The sequence below is a fragment of the Eurosta solidaginis genome, chromosome 1 (genome assembly GCF_040869045.1).
Source record: "Eurosta solidaginis isolate ZX-2024a chromosome 1, ASM4086904v1, whole genome shotgun sequence".
NCBI classification, from domain to species: domain Eukaryota; kingdom Metazoa; phylum Arthropoda; class Insecta; order Diptera; family Tephritidae; genus Eurosta; species Eurosta solidaginis.
The window spans coordinates 328312990-328337724 of record NC_090319.1 but is presented as its reverse complement, the minus strand read 5'-3'; the positions used below and the strand labels follow the sequence as shown (position 1 = coordinate 328337724).

At 38.0% G+C, this 24735-nt stretch overlaps 1 protein-coding gene across 1 annotated transcript in view; it reads right to left on the bottom strand.

The window, feature by feature from the left end:
* Window positions 1–24735, bottom strand: part of 2mit — an 82176-nt gene that overhangs the window by 22354 nt on the left and 35087 nt on the right. The window lies entirely within an intron of this gene.

The following is a 24735-nucleotide window of genomic DNA, read 5'->3' as shown; positions in this document are numbered from 1 at the left end:
AAATAAATTGTTGTAATTAGTAGCGTCAGTTGTGAAAAGGGAAAAGTTCGCCAGATGCGTGCACACCTGACGTATCAGAGTTTTTAAAGTGAAAAGTTTAAATTAAAAGTGACGCAAAGTTTTGTATTTTTCTATTTTTTTTTACATGACTGCTTTGCACTCGGTCTGCTTTGAGAGCAATAATATTTGTGTTACTTATGCTCTTCACAAATTAGTTCTCAACTTTGCTAGCGCTTTACGAAAATTCAAGCTAAGTAATTATTTATTTCTTTTTATGATTTTTGAAATCCCAAATGTTTCAGTAAAGAAACTTAAATAATTGAAAAGCTTAGGTTAAGTTGATTTAAGTTGAACTGAAGTTGCACCACATCGACTGAAGTGAGTCCGAAGTGTCACAAAAATTATGTTTAACTACCAAACTGAAAAACCCCATAAAAAATCAGAACGTATTGTTACGAATATTAGCAACGCTAAGGGGTACTGTCATCTCTAAGCCGATGCCAAGCAGTGACTTGTATGCACATCAGTAATTCAATCATTATGTCTACATATATGTACGTACACGCAGCGGAGAAGCAACGCACAAACACATGCAGATATTTATCTGAGATGCTCACTAAAGTATGCAATTATAATTGTGGAAGTGTCGCTCACAAATACACGCACATCTGAGAGCTACACACGTGCATCTGTAGATATAATTATATACCAGTAACTAAGTAAATTCTGGAAGCGCCTAGAAGATGCAACGAGGAAATCGCACAGTATAAAAGCAGCAACAGTAGAGGCGCGACAATAAGTTGGATTTAAGACGCTATCTAGCGAGCAATAGCAGTATTATCAGTTTCATTTAAGCAAGCTATTAGTTGTGAGTTATAAGTGTTATTGTGAAGTACTTTAATAAAGCCCATTTTGCATTATTGAATGGTGGTGTCATTTATTCAACAGTTTAGTGATTCGAACGTTAGCAGAGGATTGCAAATAAGGGGAATTGCAGTAAATTCGTTACAGTATTTTATAAAATAACTCCGTCCTCTGGGCATATATTTGAAGCTTTGTAGGACCCATGCCACTTGCTGTTCCACTCTTAGTAATGTGAGTCTTAGCCTTGCGAGCGCATGGAACGAGCACAAAGCATGCTATCTGCTATCACTGACCAGGCCTTATTTAAAGGCATTTGACAGCATAAGTTATAATACCCACCATCTGCCTACAGTGCTTGCTCATCCGCCTTTCATTTCTATCTATTATCATGCGCCCAAGAACCCAATATAGATGAGTGTTTCTGGCCATCCCGATTCTTTCCATAGATTGTTTACAATGTAACACACTCTCAATTGCTGCTGGCCTGCCAATGTAAAAATTGGCGTGGATGCAGCTTATGCTTTCTTCCTCCATTGTTTCTACTGCTTAAGGCATGGCTACTACTTTCGCCTGAAAACACTGCAGTGATCTGGCAGCTTGTAGAGTTTGTTCATTTCCGGATCTGGCTGTAGGAGATCCATCGAAGAACAGTTAGGGAACTAGGTAGTCTGTCCGTCGAATATTTGACGACGCTATACTTCTTTGGTCGTGTAGTATGCGCTCCAGCTCTAGATAATTTGAAAAAAAAAAATCTTAAAAATTAAGGAAAATATTAAAGATTAGGGATAGCGGCAACAGCATTGCCTATCCAGATGAATGATCAAAGGGTGGCTAGTTGAGCTGCTTATAGGTGGGAAAGTACCATCCAATACCCATAACACTTACATAGACATAAACGAAAGCTTCGACAGCCGCAGCCAAGTGTTACGGCGCCCGAAGGCCAGAAACCTCCTGTAAAGAGACGCTTGAGTACCAGTGTATACGGCTGTACCATCCTTAGTACATCAAAAACATAAGCACAGCAGCCAAATAGGTTCAGCTGGTAGCTAAACGGATCAATACCCAACTTTAAAGAAGCTGGGTTTCAAAGGGGAAGTAGCAGAAACAGAAACATGGAGCTTGGATCACACGAAACAGCAGGCCTGAAATGGTGACGCAGTAACAGGATAGAAAACAAACGGCCGTGAAAAGGGACAACACAGGAACACACACACAGAAAGAGAGGCAACACAGATCGGAGTTCTCTCCTCTAAGATCTATTATATGTATACGGCGTTTTTATAGCAGTAGTAAGCTCATTTTTCCATATGTTAAGTGAAATCCTGCGAGATTTGAGTTGGTTAAGGCTAACCCCAGCACGACAGACATTATACCTTAACAGTATACCTTTTACTAATATAAATTTAGGTGAGGATCGAATAGAGAGGCTATATAATATGGATGGACGGTGTTATAAATTATTTGAAATATCATCAACGGTCAATGAAGCATGCAACGGAGAAACAAAAATTGCTCTGCGAGGCGGAACGGCAGTCACTTCCCTAGGACCAACAGGTTGCACCACAGAAACTGTGGAAGCAGAAATTGTTGTTGTAGTTGATGTAGATGCAGAAGTTGAAGTAGATGCAGCTGACGAACCCACTGTGCTTAACTTCTTACGACGTTTGCTAATACCTGTACGTTTGGCTTTATTACCCGCATAAACAGACTGTGACCCAACAGCATAATTTGTGTTATTTGCTTTAGATGTTGTTGTATTGTTTGTAGTTTTGTTGTGCGTGTCATTGTTATTAACTAAGCAAGAAGCATAGGTACTGGCTTTAGTACCACCAGCGCTGTTGATCAACGCTTTAGACACAGAAGCAGTTTTTATCTCATTACTAGCTTATGCCCGTGGGTTTTACCGCACGTTTCTATAAAAATATGCAAAATAAATAACACAAATTTTAAACTTATTTTAGGGTTGTGTATTTGGGAATTTAGGTATTGCTGAAACCCATAGGATATACAATATTTGTTGTAATATTATTCGGAGTATAAATAAAAAGATTTTTCGATGAGCCAACTCTGGATTACCACACCGTATGCCCTGGGTTCACACGCCGGACAAAGCAACATCAAAATTTTAGAAATAAGGTTTTTCAATTAGAAGAAAATTTGTCCAAGCGGAGTCGCCCCTCGACAGTGTTTGGCAAGCGCTCCGGGTGTATTTCTGCCATGGAAAGCTCTCAGTCAGAGTGCCTTGCAGATGCCGTTCGGAGTCGGCATAAAACATGTAGGTCCCGTCCGGCCAATTTGTAGGCAAAATCAGGAAGAGCACGACGCAAATTGGAAGAGAAGCTCGGCCTTAGATCTCTTCGGACGTTATCGCGCCTTACATTTATTTATTTTATTTAACTCTGGAGAAGGCTACCTATAAGAGGCCATGGGTCAAAGATGAGTTGGTAAGATTGACTCCTACTACAGCTAATGACTGTCCTTGATCTTTATTGATAGACATTGCGAAAGCAAACCTAATAGGAAATTTGAGGCGTTTGAAATTTAAAGGCATATCTTTTTGAAATGTCCCGATCAAATCATTGCTTCAATGACATTGGAAGTTTTGTGATGATAAGCCTTGTCGCATTACATAAGTGCGGAGGATCCAAATTACGAAGCATAAAATTATGGACCCTTTTTTAAGGATCAATCGATGAGGAGGAATTCCTGGTGGCTCCATGGAGTTAAGAAACTCAAACGGACAATGCACAGCTTGCGCTTCTTCCACGACTGTGTCAATGGAATAGATAGAAGATGGGGATAAACTCACCAAGAAATTTAACGGCGGAAGATTACTAAACATCCAAACGAAATAACAGCCAAACTCAAGTCTGTAGTTAAACTTTAGCTGTTAAAATAACCTAAGTTTGTACGGCAGCCATAGTTCTCAAACATCCCATTTGTAGGGAAGGTGCCACGCCTGCTTTTCTCCAATTCCACATTTTACTGGAGATGTTAGGACTTAACGTCATATAGCTCCTTACCAATTTTTATTATCCTACCATTACTACATCCAGAGATATAAGGTATGACATATTCCATTTGTATGGAAGGTGCCACGCCCCCTTCTCCCTCACCCCACATTTTCTTGGTGGTGTTAGGGATTGACCTCATATAACTCCTTACTGAATTTCAATGTTCTAGCATGAATACCTTCAGAGTTATGCGGTATCAAAGATTCCATTTGTATGGCAGGTGCCACGCCCCTTTTATATATAGAAATTATTTTTAGCCTACGACCATCCCTGAAAGGTTTCAAGTGGGTTGTGCAAATTTGGTTGTGATCGGTCGATCCGTTTAGGACGCAACCCGATCTATACCTACATATGTACATACATACATACATACATAATTTGAATTTTGTATATGTATATAGATTATTTAATGATATACTATGTATATTAGAAGGTGTTTGAAGGTGATGATGAAGCGTCATGAACATGAGTGTCAGACAAAGAGCGAAAACGAAAGCTGGTCTAAGGCAATGGCTGTTTAACATGAAGCTTCGCGAAATCTTCCCAGCGAAGACAAATCACTTATTGTATTTGCAGTTGTATTTATTGATGACAGCGGGGGTTGGCGAGCGAATAGAGCGACGCCGTTCACACGCACAAACCTTACAGTGAAAAGCACTATTAAATAAATAAATAAAATAAATGTAAGGCGCGATAACCTCCGAAGAGATCTAAGGCCGAGCTTCTCTTCCAATTTGCGTCGTGCTCCTCTTGATTTTTCCCTACAAATTGGCCGGACGGGACCTACATGTTTTATGCAGACTCCGAACGGCATCTGCAAGGCAGATGAGTTTTCACTGAGAGCTTTTCATGGCAGAAATACGATCGGAGCGCTTGCCAGACACTGCCGAGGGGCAACCCCGCTTAGAAAAATTTTCTTCTAATTGAAAAATCTTATTTCTGAAATTTTGATGTTGCTTTGCCCGGGAGTTGAACCCCGGGCATACGGTGTGATAGGCGGAGCACGCTACCATCACACCACGGTGGCCGCCGAAAGCACTATTATTTACTTACTTAATTGGCACTTAACCGTCTGAACGGTTATGGCCGTCCAACAAGGCGCGCCAGTCGCTCCTTTGCTCCGCCAACCGGCGCCAATTGGTCACACCAAGGGAGTTTAAATCGTTTTCCACCTGGTCCTTCCAACGGAGTGGGGGCCGCCCTCGACCTCTGCTTCCATAGGCGGGTTCCGATAGAAACCCTTTATTGGCCGGAGCATCATCTTTCATTCGCATAACAAGGCCTAGCCAGCGCAGCCGCTGCGTTTTAATTCGCTGGACTATGTTGATGTCTGCGTATAGCTCGTACAGCTCATCATTAAATCCTCTTCGGTACTCGCCATCGCCAACGCGTAGAGGTGCATAAATCTTTCGAAGAACTTTTCTCTCGAACACTCCCAAAGCCGCTTCATCTGCTGTTGTCATGGTCCATGCTTCTGCCCCATATAGCAGGACGGGTACTATAAGTGACTTGTAGAGTATGATTTTCGTTCGCCGAGAGAGGACTTTACTTTTCAATTGCCTACCTAGTTCAAAGTAGCATTTATTGGCAACAAGCACTATTGGTTTCACTTAAATAGTCGATATCAGCAGGCAAAATACCGGCCCATTGCAAAGAAAAAATTCACTGCACTTAGCGCATTGAACTTTAGGTTGACCGCGATCGACCCTATTTCCACAATTATGCGGTATTTTAGATCAGGTGTCCAAGCAAAACAAAAACAATCAATAATGTTTTAATATTTGCAAAAATGCAAGCAAGCGCTTAGCAACACGTCCGAACAGCGCACAGGTTGACTCACATTACACAGTTAGGTTCAAAAGTAACTGCGGAGTCTATGTCTTCTTCGAACAACTAAACGTCAACCTCTCTATTGGTCTTCGAAACTCAGCTAGTAACTTCCGAGCAGAGGAACTAGCATAAGAGATGGTATCCTGCCTTCTGTTTGAAAGTACATTACAATTGTATTACTAGGAATTCAATGGGTCGTTAAGCGTAATACAAAGCTTTAGTATTAAAGCTGCCGCAACCCAATTTCCAACCACGCCTACCTGAGCGAAATCCCGTTACAAATAAAAATATATCCTACACATAGCAGGCGAGATTATGGTAACCCCAAGATCCTCACGGAACTAGATGAAAGGGGGTGGGGTGGCCTAGATGGTTCAATGTGATAATATTCTATCGTTCCCGCCATGGTCGGGCAAGTACCCGAATGGTGATTGTCACCGAAACAATATCAGTAACACTCCTCGAAACTTTCGGAAAGTGTCTTTATCGCTACAAAAAGAAGAAAAGGTACATAACTATACTGCTAAATATATTCAAATATGTAACTTTTTATTTTGAGAGCTGTTGCGAGAACCTCGATGTTGAAATATAGAAGTTTATCAGTTGCTGGTTTCAAAATCCCAATTTAGTGTTGATGGTAGGAGACCAATAGCAGATGAGGCCCAGCGACCTCGATTTTCTCACGGAAGGAGCGGATTCGATAACCTAGATGGTCATATCAAATTCTATATTACTCGCATTGGTACCATAACGACCATCAACATCGATAAAACTCCCCGAAATTTTGCGGAAGGCTCCTTATCGCTGCAAGAAAAAGGAAGATGAAAACTATGGATACGTGCACTCTAAGGGAAGTCTTTGTAGAATAATCAGTTCAACTTGTCAAAGGACTTAATCTTTGGTCTGATGCTGAAAGTAATACAGTTAAGCCATCAAGATTTGGTATGAGAAAAAGCTCAAATACAAATGATTACTATCCTCCGACATATTTTATGAAATCTTAATTTATGTCACTGTCTTTAAAATTCAAACCCTCACAGATTTCCTGAACAAAATAAAAAATATAAAAATCAAATCAGCATAAAAACAAAATGCTTCAAATTTTAAATTAATGCTCACCAAGCGCCTTTAAGTATGCAACGCTTTAGCATAACATCAATATTGGCCGCAGCAGCCAGCTGACAAACGAAAAAAAGATAAAGACAAACGCTACCACTTTCAATTATGCGCAATGCATAATTTATCTTAATCTTTTCATCATCATGCTGTATGCCAGGCAAAGTCGAAAGGGTAAAGAGGTTGATGGTAGGAGAAGCGTGAAAGTTGTATGTGCAAAAATCAGCCACATTTATAACAAGGGAGATAAAGACCCGTTTTGGTCTACATTTGGGTACATTTATTTTTTGTAGATTGGTTTGAAGTTATGCATTTAAGGGAATTTAGCAAAATTTACCAGCGGTATATAAAACCATAAATACTCTAAGTGGTCCTTATATGTTAGTTCAACGGGAAGCTTCAGATTATAAGTAATCTCGTTCTAGCGCTAGTCGAATAAAGTCATTGTAACAACCTCAATCTCTTTCGAATAAGATAGCGAGAATTGTCAACATCGATAACAGTACTCTAAATCTATAAGGAATGCCTTTATCGCTATTAGTACAAGCAAAACATAAACATTTTTCTGATCACTTTTGTCGTACCAAAAGGCTTTTCAGTTTTTCTTAGGCAATATACTTCTAGAGCGTTTATGGAGATCCTACTGTAAATTGAAGAGGTGCATTCTATTTATATATAATTATAATTATAAGATCACAACTACGGCTTGGATTTACTAATCGTACTTCGACCGTTCTTAAACTTCCGGTCGAATTCATACTTATGCGGCTCAACTATTCAGTGAGCGCGTTTTAGTATCTGTTTCCTCTTCCTCTTTCAGTCCCTGTTTCCCTTTCCTTCTTTCCTCTGTTTGTCCTTCACTGCATGACTGTTTTCTTCGCTTCTCGAGTCTCATTCATCCCTTTCTGTTGCGTTGCTTCCACCTTCTTGAAAACTATCTCTTTACTCTCTCTTTTCCTCTCAATCCTTTAAAATGCTCAAATTGGTTTCTATGATAAAAATAAAAAAATTTTGCCCTCAGCGGCCCCCATCGAGTACCTTTTAGCAATGTCTCGATAGCAGCGCCATCTACGGATACCCTTTTCATGAAAACCATACTCATCAGCGGTATTTCTACGATTAAAAGTTTGAAATTGGTCCATCTCTTTACCCGACGAATCGATGACTACTGAGCGTAATTTCGACTTAATATTCATAATCTCATATTGATAATACCTTATTCGGCATGAAAATCGGATCGCCTGCATTTTTAAAATGTTTCCAACTCCCCATATTATCGCTCTCTACTTTTATATCTACCAAATCTCCTTCCTGCCCTTTTCACATTTCCCTCTCTATCTCACTTTCCTCATCCCCGTCACCAAAGCACATCACGATATTACTTCTATTCCCACTCCCACTTCCACTCGCACTCCCAATTCCGCTCTCAATCCGACCCTCACTACATTAGCACTTCCACTTCTCATCCTAACCCACGCTTTTTGCCAACCCTACTCACACTTCCACTGTAATTTCCACTCTTTCTATTACTCCCACAACCGGCCCCAATCCCAATCCCATGCCAGCACGCGCTCCCACTTCCATCTACTCCGATTCTCACTCCCAATCCCTATCCCACTTCAACTCTCACTCCAACTCCCATTCCCACTTCTACTCTCATACCCCATTTTGAATACTTCCAGCAATGTGTGGTATTAAAAATATCATCTACACGCCCCCCTAACCAACATCTCTAATTTTGCTGGTGTATCAGGGGTAAACCTCAAATGTTTCTTTACCGTAATTCGGTATTGGAACACAAATACTTTCAAAGATATACAAAAAGTTTTCCAGCGGGAGACAACTCAATGCTTACATACATACATATCTAAATACATAATTTGAATTAAACAAATAAATATGTTCTAAATTAAATGCATATTTCGAAAGTAAAACATTTAATAATTCCATGTCTTTCTGTCATTTTTGTTACAGGTACGTGCATTTTATTTGCAAAAGAGCCATTTACATACGCCTGCCATTACTTGTATAAATAAACATACATACGTACGTACATACATACATACGTTCACATGTAAGTAAACATATTAAATAAAGGTAAGAATCTCGTAAATAAATAATAAAATAGCGACCAAAGTAAACAAAGAGGATTCCACATAGAGCGCGATTCAACTTCGAAAAAGTAAATTTGCTTTGATGTTAGAATACGTGAGTGAGGTAGATGGTTATAAAATATTTATAACCATATGTGTGCAAGGAAAGAACAGATGAAGGTTTAGTGGTGCTGGAGGAGGATTTTTTTCGTTTTGCTCCAACAAGAAATGAAGAGAGAGAGTTGCGCACATGTAAGTCGTTTGGATGAGTTAGTGCGATAGGCAAAGGTCACGTATGGCCTCACTTTATTTTAGATGGCAGATAAGTAATGCTTGTACACACAAATATACATAGTTAAAGCACGCACGCACATATACACACACACACTTCTATATGCCCTCATGTATGTATGCACATGTTTGCTAACTATGAATGTTGCGCATTCTGCTATTTATTTTGCGTTTGCATCTTTACAAATTCAACATAAACAAAATGATAATAAATTCAGGCCATTATTCAGCACTAACACACGTACATACACAATCGCACTCATACATATGCTAAAAGATATTTATCGAAAAGCAATGCGCCATAGAAATGAACAGTCAGGCATGATGTATAATGAAGTATACAAAAACTTAACCAAAGCAAGCCGAAAAGAAAATCAAAGCTGCAGTCAAAGGCGATATGAAGAACCTGACTTGTAAAAGTACGCAAATACAACAATAAATCTTTGTGTCTCATACTTCGTAGATATAAGGATACACAGTAGTTGAGGTTGGAAATGGAACAAATTAAATTTTTAATACGCAAGCTTGTTGTCACCGTCAGTAATTGGCACTTATCGGCCTAAGCGATTTTGGCGGTTTCGTAACTAGCTATCTCTGACCAACTGGAATACTTTCTGGGCCGGAGCGTCTTCGTCCATCCGATCCGACATGACCTCGCCAGTGAAGATTTTGAGTTTTTATTCGTTGCACCATCTTCATATCTGCGTAAAGCTTATCAACACAGGACCATACATTTTCCGAGCAGCATTCCCATCTTCTCTAGACACCGTAAATGGTTTCGAGCCATACATCAGGCCAGGTATGATGAGCGACTTGTAGAGCGTGATTTTCCTTCATCGAGAGAGGACTTTACTTTTCAATTGCTTTCTCAGTACAAATTAGCACTTGTTGTTATTCTGTCTTAATGCTGATTCCCAGATTAGACGGAGTTCTTCACAGTCTGGAATTAATGTCCGTCAACAGTGACGTGGCAGAAAAGGTGCGAATGCAATGATTCTTGGTAACAGAAAGTATTTCGTCTTGTCCTCCTTTATCACAACACCCACTTTTTTGCCTTTATATCTAATCCAGAGAAGGCAGAGCTCACGATGTATTGGGTAAGGGCAATAATATCAGTTTCATCAGCATTCACCAGCAATTGTACACTCTTATAATAGACTGTACCATCACGGTCGTGTTGCTTAACGCCATTTGCTAGATACTTGCTAATTCGAAAAACAAATGTTATTTTCCCTGTTATAAAAAACTCGAAAAATAAATGTTTCCAAGCGAGCTATTTTACAGCGAAATTTAGTTTGCCCTTAGAGTTTATCAGCGAAATTTTGTAGCGAATTTTATCCTTCTTGAGAAATCAAATTTCATATCCTTTCTTTTGTAAAATTAGCTTTCTATAGCGAAATTCGTCATCAAATTCCCTTAAAAAAAAAAAAAAAAAAAAAAATTCCCTTAGTCCAAATAATATTCCTTCAGCGAAATTCATGAACAAAATTTCGTCTACCCCAAAATTATCGAGAATTTTAATTTCCTTCAGAAATTGGCTGAAATTCGTATCCGACATTCGGCAGAAATCTCCATATGTTTTTATCCCCTAAAATTTTCAAACGAAAATTCACTTCGATTACGAAATGCGCCAGCAAACTTCCCTCGAAATTTCTCTAATTCTACCAAAAAAATGGCCTAGAAGGTTCAATGTGGTCATATTAGACGGTTCCCGAGATGTTCCGGCCACAAACGTCGATAACACTCACAAAAACCTCCTGGGAGTATTTTTGTCGCTACAACAACAGCAAACCAACTCCCTTCTCAACCTCTTTTTTTACTTTCCTTTCCTCCGTGTTCGCCGACGATGCTTTGTCTTTCCCGAAAATAAGCTTTTTTCGTGTTCTGCTTTTCTTCGTTTCCTCTTCCTATGCCGTATTCATTTGCTTTATATGTTTCTTTTTCGTTTTTGTCTTCGATTTCCCTTTTTGCCTCTCACCCTCTTGTATTTCTGTCTTCCTCAATATCCTGACAATCCTGTATAGTAAGTTAGTTCTAATGTTCGACTTTAACCTAGTTCCCCCAACAAAAGGAGTATGGTCTGTTGGGCCATCTCCGATAAAGGATTTCTGATGAAATGAATTTTAGATGTGGCAAATGAAGTTTAGAAAGGGGGAATGAATTTCAGAAAATTACACTGATAGTATTGTTTCAACTGCAGCTCGGTGACGCGAATATAGAAGACCTGACAAACAAACAAAAGGTGTGGCGGTACAATCCGGTGCCAATAGTTGAAGAGGGCGGCAGTAATGCACGCAAGCCAGTTGATGAGCGACAACTACGGAGCAAAAAAATATTATTTTAGCTACAGGCCAATAGACATCAACAGCAGGATGACGTAGGGGTCAATAGCGGAAAAAATAGATATAGAAATTATGGGTCATCAGTCGTTTCTTGTTAACATCTTCGACAATTAGGTAGTAAGTTTCTTTTGCTTGCTAGTCAGGTTGTAGCTAACCTATTCTAGCTTACCATGTGCTGTACTAGAATTGGCAGATTCTGGGTTTTTTGTAACAACGTGACTTATTACAGTGACTTCTTGGTCGCAGCTATTTCTGATTTCCGTGACTGTGACTGAATAATGATGCATATGATTACTTAAATCAGTGTTCAGAAACAAGTTTACATTGAATCGCAAGTATGGACAAAATTACTGCTGTCGTTGCAATGAAACCATCAGCTGCGCCAATACGAATTAATGAGTCCGTGAGTTATGCTGGAATATACTGCTAGATGTCGCAGCATGCCAACTTTGTAGCGGTATATGTCGCAGTAGAAGCTTAGAGCGACATCCATTTCCACTAAGTCGCAGCATAAATCACATGCTCATTAGTTTATATTATCGATAGAGGAACAGATGCTTCACAGTCACTCAGTCACGCCAATTTTTCCGAACCTGTCGCTGCGCTCTATCTTTATCAGTATAGATTTGTCGATAGCGTTTTAATTGAAGTGAAACATTTGTTTTGGTCAGATCTTTGTGTATCGATTTATGCCGAAAAAAATTATGCAAGTTTTTTCAGTCCCATTTTGCGTACAACTAACTGTAGCTATTCGCTTCAAAAAAAGCGCCTTAACGGCTGTGTGACATTTTGTGTGCAAAAGTTGTTTTGCCTCAATAAATGACATTTTAACCTGGTTTACATAAACATGACACATATTTATATGTACTTATTTATTTATGTATGCGCATTCGTAACACATACACACACATACAAACATGCATAAATCTTATAGCTATTATGACTCAATAAAATTGAGCTACTACTTATTCAAAGTGTATTTGACTTCGAGCAACTTGTTGTTCTGGTTTTTTGCTTTTCTTGTGCTGCCTAACATGCAGAAAATGTATCGTTGTTGTTGTTGCAGCGTTTGCTGTATTGACCTAAAAATATGTTTTTGTCATCAACATCTGCTGAGTTGGCTAACTAAGCCTTTGAATGTATTGCATATAAATATTTTTATTTTCTTTTAAACCCCTTTTTATTACTTTTGTATGTTTTAATGTTTAAAATGTCCTACATTTTATTACACTTAAAAGGGATTTGTCTACTAACTGTTGTGGCATGCTTTTAGGCGCTATAGGTAGGTACACTTCTATGCGCGGCAGCTGATTTATATTTATGAATTGGTGTTTTTTTCTTGTTTTCGAAGTATTCTTAATGGTTGACGTACGTAAATACCTACAATTTATGTATTTGAAATATGTTTGCCATTTGCTGAAAGTTGTGTTGATATATCTCTAGGGTGCTGTAATACATTGATCCATATTGAGCTAAAAATCAGTGTTAAACCTCGGTGTACAAACTGTTTTGAGAATAGTAATCGAGCTTCAAAGAACTTCCAGCTGGGTGGTATGATTTCTACTATAGAATATGCCTTTGCCATGATCATTTTAAATTTTCAGTATTTTCCATGGGTTGATTAAAAAAAATTGTTTTTTTTTTTTAAATGTTTAAGTTAATTTCCCGAGCAATATTACTGTAGAGTATTCTAACCCTCGCGCTCTCTGAAAGGTTGTTTTTGACTCCTTTTTCGCAGTACGAATTGATTGATATTTTGGTGGCGCCACCGGACTGAAATGTTCCACAAAAATATTCTCCAAAAGATTTCAAAAAGGGTGCACTTAGACGAACTCCTTATTATTATTGCGCCTTAAAATATGCAACATATTTTATAATCAAGTTCGTGTTGACGTTTCGTTTCCTAAAAAGTGTATTAATTATTTGATATGCCTAAACTAATATACCAGCAATGTTTTTGTGTAAACAATTTTTTTTTTTGCATATCTCAAGGCGCAAAATATGTTTTTTTCATCTCCGAAGAGTTTGAGCCTTTCGACAACTGGAAAATGAGTTGCTTGTATGCTTCTTTGTATGAACTAGAGCTTACGATTTCTTCTCGAACACAAGCGAGATTTCCGAGACCCGAGAAATATAGAACTCGACTTCTCGCGAGATTCTCGTCTCTCGAAGTACTCGTAAATCTCGCGAGCTTCTCCACATTCTTACTTAATCGCTGTATGGACAGTATTTATACACTTGGTTTTTTTACTTGTGATTTTTTGTTGATTATATTGCTTCCTATGACATTTAACTCAAAACATATTTATTATACATATAATTTTGTTCTCTATATTTTATTTTTCAACCAGTCACCAAGAACACGGCTTCTCGCGAGATTCTCGAATCTGCAATTACTCGTAAGGCTCGCGAGATGCTCAAATCTCGAATTACTCATAATACTCGCGATCTTCTCGACTTTCAATTCAGTCGCTGCATTGGCAATATTCTATACATTTCGGGGGTTTTTACTTGCGGTTTTGCGGACATTTTGGGTTGTGCTTGAGAAGAAATCGTAAGCTCTATATAAAACAGCCAATGAATCGATTAAGTGGAATGTCGAGAAGCTCGCGAGCCTTACGAGTAATTCGAGATTCGAGAATATCGAGTGAAGGCGAGAATCGCGAGAAATCTCTTCTCGAACATGTTCGAGAAATAGTAGGCTCTAGTATGAACTTAAGTTCCCTTAAACGTTACTTAGTGTTTGCCAAATAACGTTGAGCGACTATCTTTCATGCATTTTTTCCAACCTTTAAGGGTGCACTCGGATGAAATCCTTGTTCCAAGAGCTCGAATAGACAACGTGTATAAAATAGGAGAAATTTGCGCCGCAAAATATGCAACCTATTTTTAATTATCCTCGTATTGACCTTTTATTGTCTAAAAGGGCGCACTCGGATGAAATCCTTGTACCAAGAGAGCGAAAGGACAGCGAGCATAAAACAGGAAAAACTTGCCTCGCAAAATATGCAACCTATTTTAGTTATCCTCGTATTGACCTCTTGTTGCCTAAAAAGGTTTATTAATTATTAGGTATGCGTTTTATAAATGTACCAAAAATGCTCGTTTTTACAGCCAATGCAACTTACTAAGGCACACAAAACTACTGCATACTTTAGGGCGCAAATTGTACTTTTTTCATCACCGAGTAACACTATGTTCAAACAGAAAAATAAATTGAGGCAATTTCGACTTAAATTGAATGGTGTTCATACAACTCAATTTAGGTTAGACAATAATAATTTGATAGCTGGTTGGCTCATCTCTACAGCAACAACATACCTTTTGGGCAGACTGTCAAAATGTGCGCGTTGGTATTGGGCGAATGGAATGGAATGAAAACATAAAAATTTTAAATTTTTGTGTGTTGTAAGAAAATGTGTTCAGTGTTTTGGTTTCATTTTGAGTTTGCCATCTTCTTTTGACAATTCCTACTCCAGTGAAATGGAAAAAATAAAATCAGCTGATGAGATGAGCCAACCAAATTATTGAGCCATACGTAAGTGACGTTTAAATGTACTCAATAAACACACTTTACAAGGTTGCATTTGCAGTTTGAACAATTTATTACGCAATTTTTTTTTAAGTTGGCAATTTATTATTACAATTTATTATATGATAAATGGCGCAATAAATTGCCGAAATGGTATAAATTGCTAATTTGGTGTGTGTTTGTACATAGTATAAACTTCAACTAGGTGGTGCCTTGATACTGATCATACTTGCTTATTCAATATTTTACTGGAAATATCATCAGAAGTTAGGTTGTCTCAAAACACATGCAAATTTTTGTCTTAGAAGTGCTGAAGATCTGATAACCGACTTTTGTCGTGCGCATTATATGCACCAGTATCACCCATGGCAAAATACTTGTAGAGCTTTGGTGGTAAGACAATTAGTAGATCGTAGCCGCAATACGCCTGACATTGAGGGTAGCTTTTATTTGAATTCGATCGCAGACTAGGAACTTGCCGCCTAAAAATGTATCTTAATCGGCACCTAGGCAGTGATATTGTTTCCCTGGGAAGCCTTCGCTCCAATAGGAGCATTGTTCCAGTCTGAGTACAACGGGAGTTCGATGTATGGATCTATATTTTGAGATAAGTTCCGGCTTTGTAGAAATTGCAGCATTATTCCCACCAGCAACCATGATATCCCTTTTAGGAGATGTTGAGAAAACCTCTGTCACCTTACCATAAGCGAAACACTGTATTTTGTTAAGGTAATATCCGTAAACCTCAGTAGTTTGGTCGTTTGAGACAACGAATGGCTTCGTAGGCATCAGTATTTTAGTGGTTTAAGAAGAGCGAAGGCATGCTCAGTTGCATATGAGGCTTTTTCTGCTTAAGCCTCGCTGCCTTCACCTTTATTTCACTCCTAGTCTGGCTTTTGGCGGGCGTCGTGGTGTGATGGTAGCGTTCTCCCTCTACCACACCGAAGATCCTGGGTTAACGCCCCAGGCAAAGCAACATCAAAATTTTAGAAACAAGGTTTTTCAATTAGAAGACAAATGTTTCTAAGCTGGGTCGCCCCTTGGTAGTGTTTGGCAAGCAATTGGAGTGTATTTCTGCCATGAAAAGCTCTCAGTGAAAACTCATTTGCCTTACAGATGCCGTTCGGAGTCGGCATAAAGCGAGTAGGTCCCGTCCCGCCAATTTGTAGAAAAAATTAAAAAAGAACACGACGCAAATTTGAAGAGAAGCTCGGCCTAAAATCTCTTCGGAGGTTATCGCGCCTTACATTTATTTATTTATTTAGTCTGGCTTTAAGAGCGCCAGTTTTTGCTGTCAGTGGTATGTCGTTAGGAAGAAGCTGTCCAGCCAAAAATATTTCGGTAATAATCTAAAAAAGAGGCATGAGTCGCATGACCTTCCAACGAGGATAAAAAAGTGGGAAAATTTGTATGGCCGAAGTGCAGATTTTAACGCTATTGAATAAGGCAAGGCTTCCATTTAAACTGCTCTCAGTTTCCTTGACATACTTTTAGATGCTTGAAAAATTTTAGCTGAATATTGGAAAATATTTCAAAAATGTGCGCCCAGGTTGATATTTTGCAGAAAAAATATGAGTTTGTGTTGGAGTTGTATGTCAAATTGAGAAATGCAGACCCGTGGATGGTAGTGTGTTTTACCCGACACTTTCTCTGGCAGGGAAAAGCTAATTGCCCGAAGAAGTGGATATATATTGTTAAAAATCTGACGAAGTGGAAACTGCCAAATATATCTTCTAGAGAGAGCTTTACGTTATGTCATATCAGTTCTTGGTATTCCCCACGAGCTGATCGCTTTATACCATTGTGGTTGCAAAGCATGTAAGTCTACGTCGAGCAGGTATTTGTGTTCTAAGAAGTCGTTTAAGTTTTAAGTTAAGCCCCAAAAGGTAAGCAGCTCGCCTTGGGGTATTTTAGCAGAAAGTTCATGTCATGTTTCGAACATAGTTTTCTGATGAGTTCTACAATGTTTGTTGAGATGATGGTCTGGCCCTGAATCAGACCTATCAACGACTTCTAGTGGAAGTAGAAAATTGTACAGTTTCAATTGAAAAAGAAAAGTGCAAATTCATAATTTATTCAAATAAATAACTGTAACTGACATTGAAGAATGTGAATGTAAATAAGTAAGCAAACGACGGTAGGGACGCGCAATGGTTACGAGTACCAGCCAGCGGTCAAAATACCAAACGCAACACTCACCACAATGTCCCCACCGGAAACAAAACACCCGTACACAAAACCCAGTTGCACGAAATGAAAGAAAGTGAAGCGGCAACTACGTTACGCGTAAGTAAGCGCGATCATGTGTGAAAATGCTTTGCTATCAGAGCACTGGCGCGAGTTAAGCCAAACTTATTTCACAGTACAAGTGTCATTATAAGTACATATATTTTACGTTTTTAAACTAGGGTGTGGCTAATTTTTTATTTGAGATACGACGTAGAAGGTCATTCGGTTCTCAAAGTATCCCGCGATCGCAAAGAATTTGTGCTAGACAACTTTTCTTAACATAGAAGGTGTCTTCAACAATTTCCTACTAGCGGAAATAAAAAGGGCCTCTTCAACAGCGGAAGTCGGAACGAATCTGGTAGAATTCATCAGCAGATCATTAGGTGGCAGAACTGTAGCTGCAGAGTGAGGGAGCCTCAGGGCACGATGGGAAGAGGCACAACTAAGGGGTTTTCCTTCTCCTCTGCGCTTTGGTTGTAGCAACGAACTGCCAAATAGTGACTTATGCCGATGATCTGGCAACTTTTGGCGGGGACAAATATATGAATATAGTGAGGGACGTTTTACAAGGTAGCATGGGTGTCGTAACCATGTGGCCCGAACCATGCAGATAAATTAGCTATCAATCCTCGTAAAGCAGAGCTTGTTTTGTTTACGCAGTTGTATAAGATTCCTAAATTAAGACAATCTTCTATAGGGGGAGTGCCGCTGGTGCCGCCTGACAGGGTTAAGTTCCTTGGGAATGTACTTGACAGCAAGCCGTCTTAAGGTGTAAGCGAGAAATTTATGCTAAGCAAACGCTTGGCTCATACCTCCTCAATGAGGAGTCCTCCTGCCTTGTGTCGACGTTTTTGTTTTGGCACGTTGTACTCCAAAGTTTTGTAGTTTGCTCTAGAGAAAATTACCTTACATAAAAGAAGTAAAAATATTCTAAGTCAAGGTTCTTGCAGACGTAGGTAATGCGGGTTGAAGGAGGAAACAATGAGGTATGCTTTTTGCTCGTGTCCAGCCCTTGTAAGGCTAAAACTCCAGCTTTTATAATAATAGGAGTGGCATAACTATCAAATCTGGAAGCAGTACATAGCATAGGTCCCATGAAGCTTCTAGCATTTGCCAAGGGGACAAAGTTTATGTAAGGTTCTCACGGTCCAGCCAGTTCAAATTAACCAACCTAACCTGAGAGTCTTGCTTTCTACACCAAAGGTGCATGATATGTGTACATATGTATGTACGTACACCCTCACAATAAATTTTGTATATTCGCCCTAAGATGAGCCGCCGAGCAACAATTGCTCCATTGCAATATCAAGCAATTGCCGCATATGGAAATAAACATGCGGGCCACAGTGAAGCATAGCGAGCACTGTTATTGTTATTATTATTGTTGTTCGCCTGCCTTTACAAAGCAACCACAACGAAAAGGGTCGTAAATACCGCTGGCAACCTACAACGGTAATATCAAATATACAGCTTACAATCCATGCAATGAAATGAAAGACAAATGAAAAGCTATGCAATGAACTGCAATTTGCATGCATACACGGCGTATACGTAACATTACGTTGCTGTGGGTACACGGTGCATACCAGCATAACACTATGGGGCCGAAAACCTACTTTTGTGAATAAAAAAGCAATAAACATTGCAAAAGGTTGTACAATTAAAAAAAAAAGAAAAATAGCAGAATCAATGCTAAACAAGTATTTATAATCTTATATATTATTTCTAATTGCTGTTTTTATGTGCAGGTCCCTATTTCCCTCTTATTTGGAATACAAATCTATAAATAAAGTTTTGGTTGTAAAGATGGAGATTCGTGCTATAAGCGAGCTTTGGGCATTATTGGTCGTACTGCTTTTGTTTAGCTATATTTTATTAAAATAATTTGTTAAAAATAAACGATTGTGAGCACACAAAGAAATCTATTTGTACTATGGCACTATTGTGAATATTTGATTAGAACTAACACTGCATTACCGGCAGTTGCTAACATTCGCCAGATGACAGCGCAAGCGCACGTAATTTTTTATTGATTGATAGAACAGCTGATTTCTGTTGATATTTCATATGAGACTTTTATATTGGTTGGCAAGATGCGCACGGGTCCGGCTAGTATCTTTTACTACAGTAACCGGTAGACTTTGATCGTCCTGGAAATTGGTGTGCCTACTTCTAAAATGATCCCCGCTTCCCTTCGACTCTTTATCGCTTACTCTTCTACCTTATCTGAAATTCTCTTCCTATTCTTTTACATCGCGTACTCCATTTATCTTCCTCGCACTTCAATTAGCGAGCTCACTACCACCCCCACTGATACTTCCACTTTCGTACCCATTCCTACTCCCACACTCACTCCTACTCCCAATAACACTAATTCCACTCCCACCTCAATTTCCTCACATTTGGAATCTCTTTACAATTGTGACGAATATTCACATCACTAAATAAATGCACAACAACACAAACCTTAAAGCAAGCTATATAAACACATTAATCATCATGTGCACACATACATGCAAGCAGCAGAGAGATACAAACGCATGTCATCATCATCGAAGTAGTACTCCCATATACACACGCATATGGTTAGACATTCGGGCAGAAAGTATAAAAGCAGCACAAGCAGAGTAGTCATGGATTAGTTTGATTTAAGCACGCTATCAGTTGCGAAGTGAAGTTTAATTGTGAAGTACTCTTACAGTAGTCTAATAAGGACCATTTTGAAATACAGCATACTGGAGTGTTTTATTCAACAGTTTAGCGATATGAACGTTAGTAGAAGGTGTAAAATAAGTGGAGTTTCCCTAAATTCGTTTCAATATGGAGAATATAATAAAGCTAGTCATTGAGATACCCCTGTGCCAAATTTCAAGAAATTAAATAAGATTTTTTAAATAGATAAGTCTTGGTCCACTTTCCCAAAAAAAAACATTTCTAAATAATAAGATAGTCGTGGAAATACCCCTGTAGTGAATTTTAAGGAATCACACCTCCCGATGAAATAAGAAAGAAAACGAACCCTATTATGAATCCAAAACATTCGAAATCAGTTCAGGTGTTTAGGAGGGTTTCAGTCACCAACACACGTACAGAAGAAATAAATATGTATTAGTTAAGATTTCAAATTCATTAGTGTATTCAATGTAACTGCCTAACAAAGCAAGTCACCTACGCCATAGTGCAAAGCTGCATCACCACCACTTTCATGTTGTGAAATTGTGCTGCATTTTTTAGTTATCTTACCTTATTTTTCATTTGAATTACTTTTCACTGCAAAGCTCAAGTTTTTTTTCCGTTTTTCACTTTGGCAATGTAAATGCAAAATGAAGGGTAAATACAAAAGCTTAGCCATGCAAGAAATTGCTGCTGGGAGAAAAATGTACTCGCGATTTCCCTTGTTATTTAAATTTACGGCACCGAAAGGATATTCGAAGACTTAAGTAACACAATAAAATAACTTGAAATAAGAATGACAGCATACCGACAAATGGGGAAAGGGTGGAGAAAAGAGAAGTAAAGTAATGAAGAGAAGTAAAGTAATGAAAGAATACGGGACATATAAAAGTATATAAAGAATAGTTTAAACTATTTTCATGCAACAGCAAATTTTTATAGAAGAAGAAAACTGTGAATTGTTTAGTTGAATTAATGAAATAAAACTAAGTGGATTTATTTGTTTCTTATTGCCTGGCATTTTCCTTAATGCATTCCCGACCAAAGGAAACCTAAAAAACGAAAATATAAGATATAAGAAGCAAAATGAGAAGAATCGGTTAATAAAATAGAAAAATACAGACAAAATGCAGAAAGTTTTCACTGTGTGTGGTTAGGTTAGGTTGAAGTGGCCGTTGCGCGAGGACCTCACATAGACTGAATGAGTTCATGGTGTTACCCGAACTGAAAACCTCTATCAAAAACCAGGACCTATGTAATAAAATAACTTCGTTCCCTTTGCGATTACTAGAAGCTTTCTAGGAGCTATGCTACTTGATGTTTCTGTATTTGACAACTGTTTCACTCCTAATAGCTGAAGTCTTAGCGTGGAGAGCATAGGGCCCGAGCACAAAACGTGCTCGACAGTTTCCTCTTCCAACCCGCACTTCCTACGTCTGCCATTACTGACCAAGCCTAATTTAAAATCACGTGACGCCAGAAGGCAGTATCCTGTCAGAATATTCGTCATTAATCTACAGTTCTCGCTTTTAAATGATATGAGTAACTGTTATTCTAAGGTTTAAAGGCCTGCACGTGATCTTCGACACCTTGAAGTACCTCGGTTCTAAGATCTTTCGAAGCGCAGATACGGAATCAGGTAGTTGTTGTTGTAGTTCTAAAGACAATCTCCAAAGGTTTTGTTGTCTATGTTGATTGTCCTTTACCGGAGTGAGATGCGGTAGATCCTGTTAAAAACACCTTTAAGGTATAGGCCCGACCATCTTTGGAACTTTTTAACAGGCATGCTTAACCAACGAACCGATATCATTTCGTTACGATAATTAATGTTAATAAATGAAACAAAGTCATTTCGTTTCGTTTATTAACGTTAAGAACGTCAAATTAACGAAATGATTTTGTTTCGTTTTCTGCCATATCAAAACGAAATCAAATCGTTTATGTTGATTATTAATTTCAAACTATGCTGGCAATGCTATATTATCCATTTTGATGGCGGAGTCATTAAAGATGAAAGCATTAGCCAAACTGATTGCAACTTTTCTCTTGAATTTTGACAGTACGAACATTGTTCAGAGTATTTTTGATATTACCACCAACGAATTACACAAACAAATTACATGGAGTTTGTGTGTATGTTCGCTCGCTGCTACCACCTTACGGCTTCACCATGGCTATAGCATTGCCAGCACAATTCAAACATAAAGTATCACGTTTCGTTTCGGTTAAAAATGAGATTTAATTTATCTTGATAATTTCTTTATCGATAATATTTCGAAGTGTTTCAGCGGAAACGGTGGAAATTTTTTGATAAACAAATAGCTTAACGTTAAGGTGCATCCCTGCTTTTTAATATAACAAATTTGAAACTTCTCGGCCATTCCTCTTCCCAGTCCTTAATTCCATGAGGAACTAGGGGTCGCCAGAGACTCGGCTTGTAAAGAAACAGGATTCGCCACTGGTAAGTGTCAATTTCTTATCGATTTGGTATCGAAGTGTTTTAAACTTGCTGTTAAGTATGAGTTATCGATTTCATCTCGGTGAGTTTTCAGTTTGTTATCGAAAAGCTATGGATCTACTATCGAAAAGTTGTCCATTTTCTATCGAAAAATTTTCAACATGTTATCAAAAGGCTATGAATTTGTCATCGAAGTGTAATCGATTTCTTGTCGGGGTGTGATCAATTTTTTAATCAGCTTGTTATCTATTTGTTTTCGAAAAGTTATCGATTTGATTTGATATCGGAGTCTTCTTAATTTTGTTACCAGCGTGTTATCGGTTTTTTTCGAAAAGTTATTGATGCGTTATCGGCGTGTTATAGATTTGTTATGCGAATGTTATCGGTGTATTATCGATACAAAACCTTAGTATAAAATCAACGACATAAACATATGTAACTCGTCGATGAAAAGCCAATAGGAAGTCGAAGACTCGGCGATAAAAATCCATTAACAAACCGATAACTTCACGATAATTTTGCCTTCACTAATAAGCCGATTATGAAACAATAACTTGCCACACTGAAAGAAAAAGACTGGTAAAATCAACCGAAATACGGGTCAATTCATCCGAAATTTCTGTCAATTTTTATCTATCGCAACAAGATGTTGAATCAACTGCGCACAAATCGTTGATTCGTAACTGACCGTTTTAGTAGTCAAATAAACAAGTAAGGTCAATATACCTTCAAATAGCCATAAGGTCAATTCATTTCATGACCTTTTTAAAATTTATGGACATTTATGAAAATTCTGTATGACATTATATATATTTCCAGAAAAAGGACACAATCATGCTTTGTTGTATGGAGACTAGAATTTTTGTTGAGTATGATTTTTTTGAAGGGGTGTAATAAAGTCAACGGCCATAACATCAATTAACCTTATGACCACGCACGATTTTTTATTTCAAGTTTTGATTAAACTTAGGAAAAAATTTCACACTCTCCGAAACAGATTTATGTAATATGTATTCGAATCAACAACGTTGATCTTGTAACCAGTTGAACTTTGACTTTGTAACCTTGTCATATGCTTCTTCTTCTTCAATTGATTTTAAAAGTGGTCATAAGGGCAATTGACTCTTTGGTTATTGACCTTAAGTCCCCGCTCCATTTTTTCATCCAATATTATATGCATTGCTGGTTAATATGTAGATTTGTTTCCCTATGGCTCTAGCTTTTCGTTATTTTCTTCATACACATAAATAACTATTTTAATTACTAACTTTTTACCTTGCAAATATACATCGCTAAAGCTACAACATCAAACGGTACCTTTAGCAAACAACCGTTTGTAAAACAAGAACATTGCATATGTAAATGCTAAACAAAATTCAAAGGCATATAGTTATGTATGTTTGTATGTTTCAGACTGATTGCGTATTTACATTACCCAATGCTTTCACTAACTATTTTCGCATACTTTATTTATTTTTTTTAAACTATACAAATTCTTTTTTTTTCTTTTAGCTGTTTTCTGTAGCAAACGAAAAGCCATCTGGCCAGTTAGCGGTTGTATTGTTTATTTGTTTATGATTCGTATTCATCTTTGTCTATATTATTAAGTAAAAGTCCAGTTTAAATTACTTTTCCTTTTACTTATTCTCTTTTTGCCTTCTTCTGGTTGAGTTTTAATGTTAGTTGTGTATTTCGTATTTGCTTAGAATTTTATGTTTGTTTACGTGAAAAGGATTTAGGTTGCTCTAGTAATACAAATACACCCACCTTTCATTTCTATGTATGCAATAAGTTACCCTCTAGTCTAGTTTAGTTTTGCAAGGTGCACGATTGTTTATATCTCACGACGAAATATGCAAGACTACGAGAGCATCCCATTTTGAAGTTGGAGCAAACCTCAGTAAGAAGAGTACCGTTAAAGCCGAGTTGATATTCATTTCAAACAAATCGTTGCACGAAAATATACATAGTGTAACGATTTTTGGGAAATTACACTTATTTCAAACCTTCTGCAAGCGTTCGTATCGCTGAACTGTCGAATAAATAACTCCAATATTCTGTATTGCAAAATGGTCTCTATTAGACTGCTTTGGTAGTAGTACAATTATACTTCACAATTATACTGGGCTTCGCATTTAATAGGCGTTTAAATCAAACTAATTAGTTATTACTCAGCTTGCGCATGCTTTTATACTCTCGGTTTCCTCGTTCACCCATTTCTTCTAAGATCTAGTAATTTCACGAACAGTTGTAGCTCATGCTGGGTTACCAGCTATATTCATGTATATTTGTA